The sequence below is a fragment of the Echinops telfairi genome, unplaced genomic scaffold (assembly GCF_000313985.2).
Source record: "Echinops telfairi isolate 266 unplaced genomic scaffold, ASM31398v2 ScPeMD7_3;HRSCAF=10, whole genome shotgun sequence".
Lineage (NCBI taxonomy): Eukaryota > Metazoa > Chordata > Mammalia > Afrosoricida > Tenrecidae > Echinops > Echinops telfairi.
Window position 1 is genome coordinate 8,649,771 of NW_022103899.1, and position 11,483 is coordinate 8,661,253.

Below are 11,483 nucleotides of genomic sequence, written 5' to 3' on the forward strand. Positions count from 1 at the left end.
TTAATTAATTATAGATATAATATTTTTCCTTGCAAGAAAACCCAAGTGTTTTACCATTCTCTAATATCTCTGATATACCATTATAGCAATTATACCATTAAAAGAAAAAAGTATGTTGAATAAACTAGAATGCTAGAAATTTTAGAAATAGAAATACATAACTAAGAAGATAAATGTAGCTCATAATAGATAAAATTACTTCTCCTCTAATCATATTGAAAGCCATTGCTAACATTACATGATTGACATGGCATTTGTACTATAATTTGGTACAGCACGGTGGTAGAGTGTTGCATTTGTATGCACAATGATTACTGGTGATCTAAAAACTTTAGTTATCTATATTGCAGTTTCTTCATCCATAAATAAAAAGCAAACAAGGGATTGAGATAATCCTAGATTCGTTCACAGCCTCATAACTTACGGTAACTCTGGAAAAACTGCCGCTGATCCTGGAACAATGTGGGCATTAGGACGCTGATGAATTTGGCCACAGAAAATCCACATGTAACTTTTGATTTCCCCCAAATTTAACTACTAATAGCCTATTGTTGATTGGAAGTTTTACCAGTAAAATAAACAGTAGAGGGAAACATTTTCTGTATGCTATGTGTTACCCATCACACTCATAAAAAAGCTGCATTTTCAATGTGAGATTAAAAAAAATATTTTTCAAAATATGCAGTTTTTACCTCTGCTGGCATACACGCACTGATGGCTTCACAAACACCCCTGTCTGTCTTTCTCACATCGGTCCGTACCGTGGACTCACCCATTGTGGAGAGGAGGAACCTTGTACCAGCAGACCTCTGCCTATGGCACACATCAAGTAATGCAACAGTTTCTTCTAATATCATGAATTCTCTCTCTCTCTCTCTCTCTCTCTCTCTCGAGAGGACTCCCAGCCTCACTAGTGGTACTTCCTATGGTGTAACTAAGGGTTGTAACATTGCATTGAACACAATAAAAATGTGCTAGAACTGTGAGGGGGCACTTTCTTTAATTAAAGCACAATGTACTAGAGAAACAAACTGATCACAAGGATGTGATTGGCATCACAATGCCTCTTAATCGTTTTCTTATCTTAATCACTATGTAAGTGAGCCTATCCACTTGGAATCTGTGCAATTCATGGGCCAGAAGTACTTACTATTTCTATTGTCCCTATCTGTAAGTGTTGCTAATTAGAACTTACCTCCCTAGGCTGTCATGATGTCTCAAAGACAACATGCATGTAATGTGGTCACTGTAATTCCTGGCTAACAAAATAAGGCACTAGATAGTAGCCATTGATCTGAGTGGCACCAATGATCGAGCCCTTGACCACTAGCTGAAAGTTTTCTGGCTCAAATTCACCCTGAGGTGCCTCAGAAGACAGGCCTGACAATCTGCTTTCTGAACGGTCAGTCTAGAAAACCCTATAGAGCACCTCCACACACACTACCCTAAGTCAAAGTCAACTCCACGGCAACTTACAGCAATTATGAGACTGAAGGGATCTATACTAAGCTGTCCTATCAACCTCAGAGCATTCTTGTGAGGCTAAATTTGTGATAAGGTTTATGAAAAACTATTTAGCACCTAGACTGCTTTTAAAGCCAAGTTGACCACTACTGCCAACTGCCACTGAGCCCATTCTAACTCACAGTGATTCTACAGGGCAGAACAGAACTGTTCCCTAGGGATTCTGAGGTTATAAATTTTTACCAGAGAACATCAACTCATCTTTTTGCAATGGAGCAGCTGGTGGGTAGGAACTGCTGACCTTAAGGTTAGTAGCCCAACAAGTAACTCACTACAAAACCAGTATTCCATTCCAGAATAACCAATAGATCTATATTTGTTCCTATTGAAATAAGTTTCACTGATACTGAAGTATTACTATTACAGACAGGGAGTCTTGGTGGCACTGTTAGTATGCAAGTTTAGCAGTTCAAATCCACCAGCCACTCCATGGGAGAAAGGTGAGATTATATGTTTCCATCAAACCCCTGTCTGTCAATTTGTCATACTGTGGTTGCTCGTGTGCTGCTGTGATGCTGGAAGCTACATCACTGGTATTTCAAATGCCAGCAGGGTCACCCAACGTGAACAGGTTTCAGCGGAGCTTCCACACTAAAAACAGACAACAAAGAAGGCATAGGCTACCCACTTCAAAACACTAATGGATACTGAAAGCCTAATGGATGGAAGCAGAACATTGTGGGAGATGGTGCAGGAGTTCTTTCTTGGGGTAGAGCTGACTACAATGGCGTGAGGCCAGGTAAGCTTGTTTGAGTGGATCCTTGGGGATCTTCATTGGCTGGTGGAGCACAACTCAAGGTAAAAGGAAACAACTGCAAAAATCAGCTAATGATCAGAACTTGGAAGGTGGGAAAAAACGAATCTAGGAAAATCTGAAGTCATCAAAAATGAAATGGAATGTATAAAGATACATTCTAGGTATTGGTGAACTGAAACGGATTGGTATTGGCCATCTTGAGACAATCATCTGATTTACTGTGCTAGGAATGAAACAATCATGAGGAATGGCATTCCATTCGGTTTCAAAAAGGACATTTCAAAATCAACCTTGAAGTACAATGCAGAGATAGGATTATATATCTCAACTCTGCCTTCAAGAAAATCAACTCATTATAACTATTATTCAAATTTATACACAAACCACAAAAGCTAGTGACGAAGACTTCTCCCAATGTCTTCAGTCAGAAATTGATCAAATGTGTACTCAAGATTCATTGATGATTATTGGAAATTGGAATGCAAAAATTGGAAACAAGGAGAAAGGAACAGTGGTTGGAAAATAGGGTCCTGATGATAGAAATGAAGCTGGAGATCACATGATAGAATTTTGATAAGGGCAACGACTTCTTTATTGCAAATATCTTTATTCAATAACACAACAGGTGACTATAATCGTGGACTTCTCCAAATGGAATACTCAGAAATCATATTGAATATATCTGTGAAAAGAGGTGATAGAGAAGATTAATATTAGCAGGCCAGGGGCTGACTGTGAAACCTACCATCAACTGCCCCTATGGAGGGTCAGGTTAAAACTGCAGAAAATGAAAACAAATGCACAAGAGCCAAAAGTTAACCTTGAGGCTATCTACCTGAATTTTGAGAACAGTTCAAGAACAGAGCTGCTGCATTGAGCACTAAAGACAGAAGACCTGATGAGTCGTGGGATGGCATCAAGACCATCGTGCATAAAGAAAGCAAACGGCCATTAAAAAGACAGGAAAGGAAGAAAAGATAGAAGTGGATGTCAGAAGTGACTCTGAAGTTTGCTCTTAATCATAGAATAACTAAAGCAAATGGAAGAAATGATGAAGTCAAAGAGATGAATAGAAACACCTCAAAGGGAAGCTCTAGAAGACAAATGAAATAAGCAAAGACCTGGAGTTAGAAAAACCAAAAAAGATTCAAGCCTTGAATTGAAATATTAAAAGATTCTATGGGCAAAATATTGAATGATGTAGGAAGCAACAAAAGAAGATGGAAGGAGTAGAGTCACACACTAAAAAGGCTAGTGAGCATTCCACAATTTCAAGAGGCTACATAAGAGTAAGAACTAATGGTGCTGAAGAAGTCTAAGCTTCACCAAAGGCATTAGCCAAAAACAAAGCTCCAGAAATTGATGGAATACCAATTAAAATGTTTCAACAAGCTTATGAAGCACTAGAGGCAATTATGCATCTATCCCAGGAACTTTGGGAAACATCTGCTTGGTCAACTGATTAAAAGAGATCCATATTTGTACCAGCTCCCAAAAAAGATGGCCCAACTGAGCCAACAGAAAGCTCAAATTATAGAACAATATTATTGATATCCCACGAAGGTAAAATTTTGCTGAAGATCATCTAACAAAGATTGCAGTAGGACATTTAAGGGAGTTACCAGAGGTTCAGGCCAGATCCAGAAGAGAACATGGAACAAGGGACACATTGTTAATGTCAGATGGATCTTTGCTGAAAGCAGAGAATACTAGAAAGATATTTACTTGAGTTTTATTGACTATGCAAAAATTTTTGACTTTGTGAATCATAACGAACTATGGATAATCGTGAGAAGAATGGGAATTCTTAGTCTATGAAGAAATTGTACATGGATCAAGAGGCAAATGCGTGAACAAAACAAAGGACTACTGCATGGTTTCTAATCAGGAAAGGTGTGCATCCCTCACCAGATTTATTCAATCTGTATGGTGAGCAAATCATCAAAGAAGCCAGATTATATGAAGAGGGATATGGCATCAGGAATGGAGGAAGATTTGTTAACGATTTGTGATGTGCAGATGACACAACCTTGATTGCTGAAGGTGAGGAGAACTTAAAGCGCTTGCTGGTGAAGATCAAGAACTGCTACCTGAGGCATTGGAGAGATGAGATGAGAAGATTGGAGGCATGAAGCTGACTTGAACAGTTACAATGCTGTCAGTTGATCCCCCCTCTGATGCATGCTGGTTTTCTACATTTTTTGTATTTTTGTGTTGTTATGTTTTTGTTCATTCATATTAGGGTATACCTCAGAGGTGTTATGTCATCAGAGTCCCCCTCTTGAAGTTGTGGTATATGTTTTTCTGTTTGTGGGTATATGAAACTCAAGACTAAAGAAGCTATAGGGACAGTAAGCAGAATAAGGGTTTCAGGGGGCAGGGGGTAAAACAGAGACGATGTCAAGGACTTCAGGAAGAAAAAGAATGTTTGGAAACCGGTAGCAATTGTACGGTTCTGCTTGACATGATTGAACTATGGAATGATATGATATATGTATTACTCCAAATTAATAATAAATAATAAATGTTTCTGAAAAAGAATCATTACAAACTTCAGTACTGATGACAACTCAATGTATAAAGAAGACCAGAATCCTCACAACTGGACTAGCGGGTGACATCATGGTAAATGGTGCAAAGGTTAATGTAGTCAAGTCCTTTTGCTTGAGTCCACAATCAATGTTCATGGAAGCAGCAGTCAAGAGATCAAAGGGTTGCATCAGACCTCTTGAGTAATGAAAAGCCAGGCTGTAACTTTGAGGGCTGAGGCACACCTGACGTGATCCATGGTATTTTCAGTTGCCTCCTACGCGTGTGAAAGTTGGACACTGGGAAAGGAAGACTGAAGAACAACTGATGCCTTTGCATTGTGATGCTGGAGAAAAATGCTGAGAGTGCCGTGGACTGCTGAGAGGACACAAAGAACTCTCTTGGAAAAAGTATGGCCAGGGTGCTCCTTAGAAGCCGGGATGGTGAGACTCCATCGTACATACTTTGGACTTGTCAGGAGAGATCGGCCCCTGGAGAAGGGAGGGCAGCATGCCTGGTAAAGTAGAGGGCCAGGGAAAAAGAGGAAGTCCCTCAAAGAGATGGACGGACACAGTGGCCGTGACATTCAGCTCAAGCCCAGGGACAGTTATGAGGGCGCAGGACCAGGCAGTGTTTGCTTCCGTTGCGCACAGCGTCAGAACTGACTCAAAGGCACTTAAACAAATCTGTTCCCGTAACGGCTACTTTCAGATCCCCTATAGAGGGTCACTATGGCAGTGAGTTTCAGTGCTACAAACATATGTGAACGTGTTGTGTTCCATAATCATGAGTGTTTACAGAAAATGCTCACATTTTATGAACAGCTACTAATTTACCAAGTAATTATGGAAGAAAAAAATACTGGAATTGAAAAACTGCTAATAATATGCATGAACCAAATTTTTTGGTAAGTTTCACATAAATTCTGCTTATAATACCTAATTTCTTGGCCATTCATTTCCTAAACCAGTACTTTATTAGCTTTAGTTATTATATATTTATTATTTAATACATGTTTATTGAGAAACATACTAGTTAGTTGCTGGACAGACTTAATTCATGTTTTAAATGATAACTCTGCCCTAACCTTGGATCAGGGAGAACATTGATTAAGTGTATTTATTGTATAACAGTGCTTTTAAAAAAACTTTGTAACTTGTTTAATTTTAGCAATAATCTCATTAAAAGGCTGCTGAAAATAATATACATAGTGTTATAGTCTGTTAACTAGAATATTATTCAATTTGCTGAAAAGTCTCCCTGTTTCTTTATGCTCAGACAGAATTAGTCAAATTAGATATTATATCTGATATATTCCAAATAAGTCATGATGAACCATATTTGTATTCTTAGTCTTAAGAATCATAATGAATGTCATTTTTATCCTCCGTACCATACTTTATTATTCTACTAGGCGAGGAATTAACAATACCTATTTAGGGAATAGAAATCTCTTGGGTCCGTGGCCTATCTTTCGAATTTGTACACTAGGAGTTTACGTCAATGGATGATAAACTTTTGGTTCTTGAAGATGTCCAACTAGTTTATAAAAGTCAATTGTCAAGATAATAACTTGGATGTTTCTCAGTTTCCTCATTTGTTTTGACATCTCTGCCAAAGTCATACATTTATCTTTTAAGGGGAAGTCAGGCTAATGAAAATAAGCATATATCTCCAGGTCTGAGAGCCAGAACTCTCAGGGGAATGACAAAGAAACTTGGAGGGGGAGTACACTTGTAAAAATTATCACTAATATACTTTGCTTTCATTATCTCTTTTTGCCTTTGGCTTTTGTAGGCGCCTGTATTTTTGCGAGTGTGCTCTGAGTGAGTCTGCTCCAGGCAGCTGTTCTCTTTCCCCTAAACTACAAATCTAGGAAGTAATTGGCAGTGGTGAGGACCATCATCAGATTATGATGTAAAAGAGGCCCCTTCTTGCATTGGCATAGGCAATGTGGATATTGCAGACAAACTATACCATCAACACAAGTGTGTACCCCCCCCCACACACACACACACACACACACAAAAGCTCCTCTGGGCAGAGTTTTCATAGCACTCATTTTTTCAGCTAGGCGAGCATCAAGCAACTCGCTCTGAGTTAGTGCACCCAGTGGTGTCACCTGGGAAACTTCTCTCTAGTCACAGTGAATTTTTTTGTAAAATCAGTCTGACTCCTCATTTTTTATGATGGCTGATTTAAGAAAAGAGCTTGTGGTTGTGAAATTTGGTTTCCTGCTCAGGAAAAAATGCCACAGGAACTGTTGTGATGTTGAACACAGCTTACAAGAACAGCACTATCGGAAAAACTCAAGTGCATGAGTGGTTTTCTCATTTCAAAAAAAGGTGAAATGTTGATTGATGACAAAGATGAAATGTTGATTGACGTCTGTCAACTTCCCAAATGGACAAAAATGTCAATTGTAGTACATTTGGAGTTCATTCCACCAGGTCAGACTGTTAATCAAGCTTTCTACTTAGAGGTTCTGAAAAGATAGCGTAACAGTGTGTGACAAAACAGTCCTGTTTTGTGACAAACGGGGGAATGGTTTTGCCACAATGAACCTGCTCACGCAGCCATCTCAGTGTGCCAGTTTTTTACAAAAAAAGGTGTACCTCTCTTGCCCCGTGCACCTGACTCGCCTGACCTCGCTCTGTGTGACTTCTTTTTGTTTCTGCAAATGTAGAGGGACATGAAAGGACAGCGATTTGATGACATAGAAAAGATGAAGAAACAAACAAGGGAGGCGCCATCAGCCACCCGGACAGATGAATCTGAAACTGTTGCCAAGAATGAAATCTCAGATTTGACAAATGTATTAAGTGTGGGGAGTACTTTGAAGGTTATTAAGGTAGTTTAAAAAAATAAAATACGTAGCTTAGAAAAAACAATTTAGATCTTGGGGGGGCTATCACCTCATATGCTTTGTAGCACATAAGATGTTGATCGCATAAATAGCTCAGAAATTAAAATATCAATATTATAAAAAGTAAAGATCAGTCCCTTTTTATTTTATGTATGTTTTCTGAAATGCCTTGGTAATTAAGTAGAATTTACATACTGGGATACTTAAGTCCAAGTAACGGTTAACTCCCCTAACAAGATTAAATCACTGACCATTGTTGTGAGCCACTAAAACTTGCTCTTTTACCTATTTCTCAGCAGAGAAACCAGATCACAAGATTCGTGTGGGTGTAGCCCCTTCCCCGGGGTTGAAAACCGTGGTCATGCGTTAGCACATCAAGCCACAGGAGGACAGAAGGCCTGCCTCAATTATCGAAAGCAGTGCTTTAGGAAGTGGGTTGTGTTTTATATTTCCTTTCTATTTAGTTTGTGCATCATTAAGGGCATTGAATCTTTATATGCTTGGCAAATTAAATAGCTAAATTTCTTTGAGAGATAAGTTTTTTCTTTTTCATTAAAAAATCGAGATATTTCTATTTATCATTGAATGTCAGTCTATATTAAGTTAAATACTTTCCTCCTGAAAACATTCTTATGAATTAAGATGTGAAACTTATCAGTTAACTAAGATGCTCTTCTTAATAGAGGTTATTTTTAAGAAGATGCAGACTATATGGCAAAGGAGCAAAGCATCATGAAGCGGCATATGGGCTGCTAAGTGGAGAAGATGAGACACACAGGTCCTGCCAACTCCTCCTCTCTGCCTCTCCTTCCCCACATGCCAGTCTCCCACCACATCCCGAACTGTGGCATGATACTGGGTGTCTTTGGTATAAATTACTTACACGGTGGCCCTGTGTTATTCATTTTCTAACCAAGCCAGGAACTAAAAAGAACCCTAACTTTTTTAAAAAAATCAGTGACCCGTTTCACATTATATAGAACTGTAAGCATATAAACTTTTCCAAATGAAGACAAGTGGTGACAAAATAATTACCTTACCATAATTGGAGATGAGGGCCAGGCAATCAACAGACACCGATGAAGTCAAAGCAGGGAGATGCTCAGAGCTGCGGCTAGACCAGCCCTGACAGGGAGCAGTAAACAGAGAATTGGCATGCACTTGAGCTGTCTGGGTTCTCTCCGCTCTTTATGGTCAATGGGTAAGCATTTTTACAGGAAGCTGAGGCTTTGTTTTACCGTTCATGCTTCCTTCTGCTGTCCACACTTAGCCCTATGAGTCTAGACAAATTTGTCACAAGAAAAATATGTTGTTGAAAATATCCACAAATAGTTGAGATTTGGGAACTACGTTCGCTCCGAGGACTCAGCTGTGGCACCTGCTCTGACCGCAAGAAATCAAGGTCAGCCTCGAGGAAAATGAGGCAGTACGGAGAGGATTTTTTGCATAGTCTTTACCACTTAACCACCATAAGATCCTTCTCTTTCTCCTTTAAATGAGGAAAATGGCTATTAAAATTCTTTTTTTTTTTTTTTAGAATCCAATTTTAATGACGGATCACACACTACCTACTTCCGACATTTCCAGCTATGGCACACCGATGTGCGGCTACAGTGTCAAGTGTTAGCTAAGATAAGCCCCCTAGAGGGGACAAGGCTGCATCACACGCAGTCCGTGCTGAAGTCGGAGTCGGAATCATTAATTAACCACCTTGGTCAGCGTTTGTTTTTACCTTTAAATGTGCACCTTTAGAGCCAAGTAGTTAGACATGCCATGTTTTCTCTTAGTCCACTGCTACATATGTTCCTAAGTAATACTGTCGAGATGACTCCATATCTATATCACACAAGGAAGATCTGGCAAAGGAAGAAGAGGCACAGAGGCAAGACGGAGGAGAGGATAAAGGGAGAATCAGATATTTCTCCTTGTCTCTCTCTGCCTTGAGAGGCTTCTCAATAATGACTCGACTGTGGCTCCAGCTCCTACCTGACAGCTCTGCCCTCTTAGTCCCAGTTCTGAGAAGCAGCCTCTGCACTGGTTCAGTTGCCACCAGAGAGTCTCCAACAATACCCAGTCCTCTTAGGATTGGCCGCAGCTCATTGGCATTGTTACCCTCTTGACTGCTTAGCCTTCCCTGCCCAGTTCCTTGTGTCTCCCATTCGGTAGCCAGTTCCTTCTAATAAATTCCTTCTGCTTGAAATACCTAGAAAGTCTTTTATTTCCCACAATAAAACCTGATTGATACAAATCCCATATCAGAAAGGGTCCTCTAATGAAGTCAGAAGACCTAATTTGTCTGATGTAGCACTTTCTTAGCCCTGGTGGTGCAGTGGCTAAAGCATTCGGCTGCTAACTGAAAAATCATTTTAATCTTCCAGCAGCTCTGTGAGTGAAAGACGGGGCAGTCGGCTTCCATAAAGATTGCGGTTGGCCGCTTAAACAATGAGGATTTGAATCGAACGGATACACTTATACCCAGGTATTTAAAGAATAAATTGGTAGAGAGGGAGATAATATCCTACAAGAAGGAGATTGGGCAAATACAGTGGGGAGGGGGACAAGGAAAGCCGTTGACAGGTTTGAAGAGTTGTTTAAGTCCTGGAATACAAACATTAATGCCTGATATATAGACCCCCACCTAGTTCACAATAAAAAGCTGAAGAATAAATTGACTAGAATCAGTTTTGGAGATTTGCAATAACTTTTTCACAGTGTTCTGATGCACTGCATAGCCTAGAATTATTGAAAACAAATAAGAAAAGTTAGGTGTATCATGGATGCATAAACTATATGTAGATACTGATTTATTTTATCATTTATTTATTAGTAGTAGTATTTACCCTTGTTACCATAAAATATATACAAATCTATTATGGGAAAAGTTAAAATCTGTCAAAATGATGTACACATACACTGAAAGCCCATACGCAGGAGCCAGGGGCAGTGCGGAGGAATGTAAAGAGCTTCTTTGACATCATAGCTGCACTGATAGAATTGGAGCATGTGCTACACTGCTGCTGATGTTGCATGAGGAGCCCAGGGGCACAGTGGCTACATATTGGGCTGTTATCAGCAAGGTCGGCAGTTTGAAACCACCAGTCACTCTGTGGGAGAAAGATGAGGCTTTCTACCCTTATAAACGGTCTTGGAAACTCACGGGCAGTTTTCCCCTGTTCTATAGAGGTCCCTATTAGTTGGCATCAACTGGATTGCAGTGAGTTTTAAGTGTTGCCAGTATCCACTTAAAACACCATTTATGCTAATCATCTCTACAAAAGCAGTTCATTTCCCCAGTAAATTGTGTATCACAGAAATAAATGATCACTCACAGTTCTCCTGTGTTTTCAGTATGCTTAGTGCAATATTATAACCCTTCACTAATACTCTGAAATTGTATGAAGGGCCTAGTGATGTTGAATGTGCTCCCTAGAAACAAAGAAAAGTCATGTTTTAAAAGAAAAAACTTAATTGATTGTTATGTACTACAGATTGAAATCCACAGCTGTGGTTGCCCACTGTTCAAGAAAAATGAATCCAACATAGGACTATTGTACAAAATGAAACAGTAATTCATGGAGCTGTAAGAAAGCATAACTATACTCTTTAATGTGATTCAGGAAATAAAAAGTCATTATATGACAACTTAAAACAAAAAGAGATGAAGAATCTAAAGATAGAGAATGAATGCCAGCAAAGAATGGATGAATTCCAGAAAGAGGTTTTGATTTTAAAATATCAAGCTAACAAAAGTAGTCACTTCTGCTGACCAAGATGCAGGAAAAGGATTCTCAGACTCCATTAATAAAA